An 8864-nucleotide genomic window follows, 5' to 3' on the forward strand; every position below is an offset into this window, starting at 1 on the left:
AATGTCTGAACTGGTCTCCCTTTTATTCCTGCTTGCCTGTAGGCTTTTAAATAACAATTAAACCCTCTTAATGGGATTTGTGTACCATATGGCACCTTTCTCACAGGATGACACTTTCTTATTTCTATCCTGTCATTTTTCCATATCTACAAATGGTTTTCAGCCAGAAAAACAACAGACACCATTTAGAGACATTCAAGGAGAGAGCACCATCCCTTTGGATAGTTATTTGTACATCTTTGTCTGAGGCATTGTGTTCTCTTGTGGTGGTAAATCAATGGAGTAGATTTCAGTGGTGTCCTGGTTTAACCCCTAATCAGCAACTAAGCCCCATGAGCTGTCCACTCACTCCCCCTGCAGTGGATAGGGAGGAGTTGGAAGAGTAAAAGTGAAGAAACTCATGAGTGGAGATAAAGACACTTTAATAGGTAAGACAAAAGCCACATCCATAAGCTGAACAAAACAAGGAATTTATTCAGCACATCCCATGGGCAGGCAGGTGTTCAGCCATCCCCAAGAATGCTGAGCTTCCTCACATACAAGTTACTTGGGAAGTACTTCCTTCTTCTCCCATCTGTATATACTGAGCATGATGTAATACAGTCTGGAATATCCCCTAGGTCAGCTGAGGCCAGCTGTCCTGGTTGTGTCCTCTCCCAGCTCCTTGTGCACCCCCAGCCTCCTCACTCATGGGGTGAGGAGCAGAAAAGGCCTTGGCTCTGTGTAAATGCTGATCAGCCATGAGGAAAACATCACTGTATTATAAACGCCAAATCCAAAATATTGCTGTACACTAGCTGCTATGAAGAAAATTAATTCTGACCCAGCCAAAACCAGAACAAGTGGCAAGTTCAGGCCTCTGAAATGTTATAGCAAAAAGAAGTTAATAAATGCTCAATGTAAACAGAAACTGTTGGGTGATAGGATTCTGACCTGCCTCTAGACTTGAATCCCTTAGTTTTGTTTGTAATACTCTCGTTTTTGCTGGTAATGAATTCTGAGAAAGAGTAACTGCAAAAGAACACCATTTTTATAATTTGGTCCATGTAACACAATGGTATTTCTTGTCTTACTGATGCTTGCAATGCTTGCTTCTCTTTTAATTTCCTCCTAATCCTATTTCAAAGCACTGAGGTTCAGCCAGCAGTAGTTACACAGCTGTTTGGTAGTAGATGGAGTCTTTAATTATGGGCAATGCCATGGGATTAATGTTTCTAATTTCAACTGCTGGGTGGGGTTTCACTGGAGTCAAGAACCATGTTTTTTCACTGATGCTTCAGGTTGAAATTCATTGCTGCTTCATGTGCTGTATTTATAGTTATGGCCGCTATTATACATTTGATTTCAAATGCCCTCTTTAGGCAATTGTTTCAGAGGTGCTGATACTCTGCTCTCCCCACCTGTCTATCCCACAGCAGGTGTGTCTGTCTGTCTGGAATGCTGTCCAGTGTACAGCTTCCCCTGGAGGATCCTGCTTTTGAATAAGCACCTGGTGTCTTCTAAACTTTTAGACCAGTGAAGCTCCCTTCAGCAAGCACATTGGGATCAGATCTGACTGTATCTGTGATGTGCTCCACTTTCCAAGTGCTCTTGGAGAATCTAGGGGAATGTTTCAAAATAGTTTTGGCCTTAATGTAAAAGAAAGCATTAGTTGCTTCACAAGGGTTGATCACTCTCCACTGCTACCCAAGAAGATATTACACTTGATTTGCATCCTTAGGAATGGATTATGATCTCTCAAATACCTGCTATCAAAACCTTACCTGTCTGTTTATGTTAGAACAGGACATAAGGTTACCCCTTCTCTCTGAGCATGAGGCCAACGTGGCCCCACAATGCTAACCCTTCATCCTTGCCAGTCACAGCCCCTGTAGCATCATTTGAGCCATCATGGAAGCATTGCAAGCACATTGATTACAGTATAGGCAGTCCTGTTTCACCAAGGGCTGAGGGAATAAAGCTGTGCACAGGGAAACTAAGGGGTCAGGGTTTACTGAGCCAGGAAGGACAACCATAATCATCTAGTCTGAAACCAGGCCAAAAGTGTCTTCAGAGTTATCTGTCTTTGTCTAAAAGGTTGCAAGCGATGGTGGTTTCACTACTTCCCCTGGAAAGCTGTTTCTGTCCTTCATTACTTTGTTGCTGGGAAAATTCCCCTTATTTCAAGGCTGAATTTTTCTGACTTCCACTTTTATTCATTGGGTCTTTGTCAGCCAGATTGGAAAGCTCCTCACGTGTGTCTTCCCCAAGAGCAATTACCTACACAGTGTGATGAAGGTATGTCTACACTTTCTCCTCAGTGAGCTGAATATGCTGAGCTTCCTACTCATCTTGTCAGAAGGCATGGGCTTTTTTAAAGCAGAGAATTCATTTGTGACACTCACTTGAACTCTGTCCAATGTCTTCAAATCCTCTTAAAATGCAGACACTAGGACAGCATTCAGTAACCTAGTAATGGTCTTGGCAGTGCTGCCAAATGATGCTGAAATCCTTCATTATTTCTGCTTCATATTATTCTCCCCCACCCATATTCAAGAATCTCATTAGTCTTTTTTGCAACAGCATTGCCCAGACAGCTTACAGTGAGGCGATTATCTAAAATGACCCCTAAATCCTTTTCTGAGCTCTGTTTTTCAAAGCAAAGTCTTCTATCATGTAAATATAAGCAACTTCCATTCTTGGATCTCAAACATTTGATCTTACCAAAATGCATTTTTGCAGGTTACAACTATTTACCCTGATGGCTCACTTACCGATCTGTCTGTTAGTTACTACTCCACACAGTTTTATGCCACCTGAAGATGGGACTATAGCATAGAGAAGCAGAACAAAAGAGTCAAAAAAATGTCTCTGATTTTAAAATGTCCCTATTCAGTGGTATCTACCTATGAACTGTATTTTAAGAGCTGCCAGTAGCCTAGTATTCAGTTCATAGAACATGTTATGTGGTAATTCTGTAAAAGGTATTATTTGCTGTATTTTACTTATCCTTACAAATATCCTGGAGAAATTAAAGTTTTCACTAGGAACACGAGTCTTTGCATTTTATCCTGGAAAAAACATCATGATCTAAATTTCTTCACATCTAGTCAAGTCAAATAAATTCCAAATTGTTCAGTTGTCAAAACCAGGTCCAATTATTAATTAAAAATAATTATTCCTAATTGGTAGTACAAGAATGTGATTCTAGGAAGGTCTTTTCTGGCTTAAACAATTCAATAATGTTGAGTTGCCTAGTCCCAGGTTTTGAATCCTTGCTGAAAACAGGCTGCAGTGAAGTGGTTCAATGTGCTGACAAAGGACATTAAACAAAAATCCCTTCTCTTTTCAGATCTATAGTCTGCTTAAGGTCCTTTCCCTTACTTTCTGTGTGGACTCCACTTTGACAGAGAGCTTAGGTACCATCTCAGGCTTGGGGACCGTCCTCCAGGAGCTGCTGTATCACATGCCAAGAATCTCAATACTTAGATTCTTTGTAGATAAAGGGCTAACAGTAAATCAGTCCACTGTCTTGTCTCCATTAAGATTTTTGTTTGTTATCTATTTCAAGAGAGTTGAACCTTCCTAGTAAAAGAAAGACTTCAGAGTTCTCTGGGAAATGCAGTATTTAATCCATGCCTCAGAGGCACCATTCCATGTGATACCCAGGACATGCTCCACTCGATGAGCTGCTGAGACAGAAGCACAACTGCAGGGTGCTGATCAGCTTTAAAGTTTGAACTGGCTCTGGTTCAGTAGTGAAAGAGCTGACAAATATTGCCCCCAAAGCACTGGGTTTGCTTTTCTTCTGTTTGTTTGATGGCATTTTCCCTGCCCCATCTGTACTTAATAGCATCCTTAACCTGCTGCTTCTATGGCTGATTTCAGCACAATGGTTTCTCATCCAATGGGATAAAATTTCCTTGCAAACTGATTGTGTTTGAATGATGGGTCAGCTTATTGATAGAGAAATCAAGAATGTTGCTGTAGCACCTCAGGGTGTAGTTCAGTGGAAGAAATATTGGGACAGTGGACACAAATCAATGAACACCATGAAAAAATCTGTTTTCTCACTGTTCACCAAGAAGATTAAAAGAGTGGCTTCTCCAGCAATTTGAGCCTCCAACTGTCACCTGTCAAAATACAGTTTGTTTTCACTGTCAAGATCTAAAGCACACTGAAAGCTTAGCACTCTTGCTGTAGCCCTTGCAAGCTTGCTGTCTGTTTCCACTTGCATAATATTCTTTGTTGGTTTTTATAACATAGAATCATAGAATGGCTTGATTTGGTTTGGAAAGGACCTTAAAGATTATCTAGTTCCAGCCCCTCTGCCTTAAGCAATGACACCTTTAACTAGACCAGGTTATTCAGAACCCCATCCAACTTGGCCTATATGTAAGGGAACTACTGCTGTCTCCATTTAAAAAAATATATATGTTTGTAGGATACAAATGTTTGTCTTCCTAGAGTCATATTTTTGTACTACAGTAATTAGAATTATTTTTCAAACTTGACTTTTGACAGAATTGTAAAAAAGTATTAGGCCTTGATTTTTAGCTACACAATTATTTTTCTAAATCCCAAGAACAAATTGTTAGTAAAGAAAACACATTTTCTACCATTAGAGACCTACTGAACTAGGTATTTTCTTCTGAAACATAGTTCTAAACAATGTTTAATTAGTTTACATTAATTTGAGACCTGGGTTAATTAAAATTAGATTCCTTTAAAACAGGTAATTGAATTTGCATCTGAAGTACATTAAACTGGCATTTAGTCAAAAATGCCAAATCTGCAAATGTCAAAAGGCCAAAAGTGCAAAATCTTAATTGTCTTGACCATTTCTGTGGGTCAGAGTCTCAAGGGAGGTATCAGCTCTCAGCAGCTCCCTTTGCTTCTCCTCTCTGGCACTGCTCAGGGGTATTATTCCTAAGCAGTGAGCCCTGTGCTTGTCTCCTGCTTCTTCTGAACCAAGGAAAACCTGTAGCCCAGCACAGCCCCTTTACACAGCACCAGCTCTCCTCTTCTGACAGTTCTGTGATCTGAAGTTCTGCTCTGAACAAAACCTGCTTTGGAAGATTTCATACATGATGAACACAGGAAGAAATTTCAGTCTGCAGGAATCCAAGGGTCTCACAGTGTCTTAAAACTTGCATGTACAATTTCAATTGTATTAATAATCACTCAGACTTGCATCTCATTGAGAAGCATTTTTGTGTTTAACAGTGCTCTTACTGCATCCTTTTGTCTTTCAATGATATACACAAAAGATTACATTAGTAAGCTTCCAAACAACACCTAATATAGATGTGTAGGCATGTGTGCTCACCATTTGAAAACTCTTATTATTTTACATAATAATAATGCACCAGGCCCATCCTCCTTTTTTCTCTGCAGAGAGTGGAATGCCTGTTTTCATAACAAAGTCTTGTGAGTATTTACAGTGTTAACCTGGCCAGGGTAGCTCATACAGACCATTGACTGTAATCCTCTGATGAACAATCTCAAATGTGAGTATGTATAAAAAGGCAGATGGTACCAAATATTTTTGCAGATTAACTCAAACATGCAAACTCTCACTGTCATGGGCTGGGGTGTGAACCTCTACTTTGTCATCCTTGCAGGTGGAACATGAAAAGAAATTTAAGTGGGACATAACAGGAAGGATGAGTACTTGTGACTAACACTTGCCATTCATCATGCTCAAAGGATCTTATATTTCACTTTTTGTCTTTGTATCCCATCTTGTTGAACCAAGCCAATCACTAGCACTTGGGTCCATGTTTAAGATTTTGGCATCCTTTTTTTCCTCTATGATGACAAAACCAGCTCACTGCCCTGTTTTACAGTAATGCAGTTCCAAGAAGCATGATGATAGACTGGGAACAGTGTAGATTCCTCCTCTGACCCTCTCGCTGAATTGTTGTGTAATGCTCCCATCAGCTGTACTGCAGGTGCTGGGAAAAACACATCACAATGTGTGTGAGGCACATGAGGAATGTGCACTGCAGAAAAGCCTGACTCCTTTTATTGAACTCTAGGGTGTTTGTAAGTGTGGGCAGTGCAGGAAAGCTGAGTCAGCCAGATCTGGATTTGCAGCACTATTGAGGACACACTAACTTCATTTGGAGTTGTGGGTGTTTAATAACGTTGAAAATAGAACTGAGTGAAATGCTATTTGAGGTGTGAGGCTTTTATGTCTGCTGAAAGAAAACCTGAAGAAATTACACTTTGTATCTAGTGAAAAGGAGAAAAAATTGCCTTCTGATTTTTCTTTGAAAGTCTGTTTTTCATCATTGTGTCAGAGGCTCACTCTGAGCAGAATTAGTTTGCCTGTGAGAGGGATGGAAGGGTGTTTAAGTGATATTGGATATAATGCTGCAGATCACCGGGCATTAAGAGGAGTTGGATGCTGAATCAAGTAACTGAAGCCTAAGGAGAGGCCCACCTTCCACTTCTATTTTGGTTCTGTGTTCAAAATCTCCCCAACAAAGGGTTGCAGTGGCTAATGTGACATAATCTGAGGTGTCATTTAATTATTTTTAACAGTGGGCACACAGTTCTTGTAGTCACTCTCATCTTTAGTGGCAGGACAGGTATTAATCACTGCTGTTCATATTGGCTGTACTGGCTTAAGGTAAGTCTCCATTTTCTTGTTCTTATGCAGTTTGCTTTAGGGAATAGGTGGAATACTATGTGTACTGGAGTGTCTTGCATCCCCTGTATAACCCCCTGGCCTGTACTTTGGTTAGGGTAATGAAAATCCTGTTTCTAGCCATCTGTGACTCTCCAGAGTGCAAAAACATGATGGGATTTTGTATGCTTCAGCCTAAACTACTCAAGATAACACCTTGTTGTGGCAGGTCTTATCAGGATGGTAAGAGATATCCATTGGCAAGACCTGGACAACCAGCAGTGCCATGGAGCACTGGGCCAGCACATTGTGGTGAAGGGTGACTGTGCTAAGGGTAAACTGTGTAATTAACTGGAAGTATGTGTTGGGCTTCTTGATGCACTGCTGTTTGCTTTCTGACATTTTCCTGAAGCAGAGCATACTTGTTTAGGCCATTGTTAGTGGTCATCAGCCACTTCTTGATGTGGATAAACCCATGGTGAGAACTAGTCACAGCCAGAAGAGAGACCAGTTATCAGGTACTGCTAGATCTTGGTGACCAGTCCCTGGAAACTCTCATGTTTATTTCCACGTATCTTTTTGTTTCAACTTATTTTGTGGAGAGAAAATATCCATAATGCAATAAATGAGCCATGAGCAACCTCAATTCCTCCCTTCTTTGGCAGGAAGTCAGCAGCCAAGGCTATAAACTAGAGTTTGAAGAGTTTGTTCAAATGCTTTGTTTAATTTGTTCAAATGCTCTCTTCACTCAGGAGCTTTTTGTAATTTGTATGAAGGATCCCTCAGGCTGGGACAGCTATGGGCCTGAGTGGCTGAGAAGAATTTGTTGAAGATATTTAGGGGGGAGATAAATGACAGGAGAAATGACTCAGGTTTTGTGTACATCTTTAGGTTTAGAGGTGCAGAGTGAAACCAGGAGGGATTTCTGACCCAGTGGGAGAAACAGTGCACAGGAAGCCATCTGAAGTGAGTGTCTCTCTCTCTTGGGTGGGACAGGCTGTTCTCATCTCACTGTAATGCACTCTGCTGCCTCTGCTTAGTCCCAGGCTTATAGCACTATGCTGGGCCATATGAACATACCCTGTGTTCTTCACAGTCCATCTGTAAGTTTTACACCATCTGGAAGGTTTCAGTGACTTTGTTACCTTGCATTTCTTCAGTGGAGCTCTAGAAGACAACTTTGGTTGCTGCTCAGGACAGAGGCCCCATTTGTCTCAAGGCTTGAATACCATTTACCAATTATATGCTAAGTCATGATATTCAGCTTTACCCATCACTACTTCTCAGTAATCAATACGAAAAAGCATGCACAAACCGAAGCAGAGGCATATTTAGATTTGTAGCTGTCCAACAAAGACAACAGCTCTGCTGCTTTCTACTCCCACATTAAAAAGTTTGTAGAGCAAGTCAAAAGTCAATCTGCAAATGGACTAAGAGCCAAAGTCTTAGTTCCTGATGTGTTTCCTTTAAGCCAAAGGGACTCAGTCCCCAACCAAATGTCTTTAGCTGTTATTTATTAGGTTATTACAGTCTTTTTATGTAAGCCATAATGTGTTTCAGTAGGCAGACATGAAGACCATACCTCAAACCATGAACTTCAGAAAATGCACATCTCAAATGAATTTTACTGTTTGCCCTATCATTCTTCTGCTACTGGGAGCAGCAAACAATCATTCCATCTCTCATGCCCTGTATCCCTGGTTCAATAAGGCTGTCTGTTCTCCTCACCAACCACCTCTTCCGAGCCAACTCTTGCCTTCATTTCCTCCCTACGGTGTTCAAGCTTCTCCCTGTGTTTGATCATCTCTGTGGCCCTTTTCTAGTTTATCCTCTCTGAGTTGGAATACCCAAACCATGCACCCTGTTCACTGAATAAATGGTTTTCAAGTGGTGTGGCTGTGTCCTGTTTTGTTACCTATTCCTTTTTCAGTGCTTTTTTAGCATTCTGCTGGGATTTGTCTTTGTGACCCTGCTGACAGTGGAGCTGGTGATTGCAAGACCTACCCATGCCTCTTTCCTGATAAAGAGATAATTGCACATTCAGAGCCTGTCACTGTAGATACATACTGAGAGATAGTTTTGCGCCCAGACACATTATTTTGCACTTATCAGTGCAAACATTTTGTCATCTTCTCACTTTATATTATATGTACCTAAGATGTAAGTCTTAGCTGTCAGCATTAGATGTTATTATTCTGCATAATTTTGTCATGGCATTATTCAGTGCTCTGTCAGGTAGTTTGTGACCAGA

Source organism: Camarhynchus parvulus, chromosome 6 (assembly GCF_901933205.1).
Source record: "Camarhynchus parvulus chromosome 6, STF_HiC, whole genome shotgun sequence".
Lineage (NCBI taxonomy): Eukaryota > Metazoa > Chordata > Aves > Passeriformes > Thraupidae > Camarhynchus > Camarhynchus parvulus.